The following is a 1317-nucleotide window of genomic DNA, read 5'->3' as shown; positions in this document are numbered from 1 at the left end:
TGGAAAACCCTGTTTCACAAAGATATGTTGTTGGAAATGGAAGAAGGCGCAACAGAGTCTCAGACAGAACAGGATATGACTGCAAACACTTGATCCAGAATTTTGTAACTGGCATTGTAGAGAAATCAGTTCTCGCTGCATCATTGTTAATAAGTTCAATGAACTCCTCTTGTGCTGTCTCAGAAACATCTTCAACTTTGACTGAATGGGCTTCTGGCAAGTGCAAATGGGGTGTCAGGTAGATTTGGAAAGTACGATGAAATTTTTTCTGCAAGCATGTGCAAGTGTTCTTTCACAGAAATTATCATCGTAATCCTTTGGTTCAATGTCATGTTCCTCAAAGAAAGCAGATAGGGCAGGCAACATGTAAATTTTATTTTCATCTAATTTTTTTTGCCGAAGCTGAAGTTTCATTTGGAATGATCGGATCTTTTCAGACAAATCGAGGCATGTTGCATTTGGTCCTTGCAGTGATAAATTTAACTCATTCAGAATGGCAAAGATGTCAACCAAGTAAGCTATTTTCTGCAGTTCACTTTTATCGCCGAAAAGTGCTTCGAACTGCGGTCTTGCTTTCTGATTAAAAAACATTTTGAGTTCATCACGAAGCTCAAAAACATGTTTTAAAACTTTTCCTCTCGACAACAATCTCACTTCAGTGTGAAATAGCAGAGCATTGTTCGGCGCATCCAACTCGTTGCACAGTTGCAAAACCAGTCAACTGTTTAAAGTGCTCGCCTTTACAAAATTGACACAACTTATGACGCTTTTCATTACTTCTTGTAACTCTTGTGGCAGCGTCTTCGTTGCTAATATTTGCCGATGAATCAACAGTGAGTTTCGATGACTTTTGGTGACTCATTCAGTACCAAACATTGAAATCCAGATCGACATCCTAGCATAGCTGGAGCACCATCTGTGCAAACACCACAAACCTTTTCCCAAGAGATCTTATGCTCTTTCAGAAATGAACCAACACGTGCAATAGTTGTCGTTTCAAGAGGTTTGCAAAAAAGAAACTCATCTTTAAAGTTGCCATCATTAATATACCTCACATAAACCAGTAACTGTGAACAGTTTGCAATGTCTGTAGATTCATCAAGCTGGATACTAAATATTGGAAGTGGAGCAGATTTCGTTTCCTGGATTACCTGATCACAAATATCAGCAGACATGTCATCTATTCTTCTGCGGAAAGTGTCGTTAGATAGGAAATTGCACTCAATTTCGTAACAAATTCGTCTCCGATCATAACTCGAACAATGTCTTTGGCTGTTGGCAACAGCAAATCCTCAGCAATGGTGTGAGGTTTCATAG

General features: G+C 39.1%; 1 pseudogene; it reads right to left on the bottom strand.

The window, feature by feature from the left end:
• Positions 1-7: 7 nt before the first annotated feature.
• On the bottom strand, positions 8-1315 carry LOC109375285 (zinc finger BED domain-containing protein 5-like; annotated as a pseudogene).
• Between the last annotated feature and the right edge of the window lie 2 nt (positions 1316-1317).

This window comes from Hipposideros armiger, unplaced genomic scaffold (genome assembly GCF_001890085.2).
Source record: "Hipposideros armiger isolate ML-2016 unplaced genomic scaffold, ASM189008v1 scaffold_924, whole genome shotgun sequence".
NCBI classification, from domain to species: Eukaryota; Metazoa; Chordata; class Mammalia; order Chiroptera; family Hipposideridae; genus Hipposideros; species Hipposideros armiger.
Note: the sequence above shows the minus strand (reverse complement) of the source record. Positions and strands in the feature narration are given on the sequence as shown.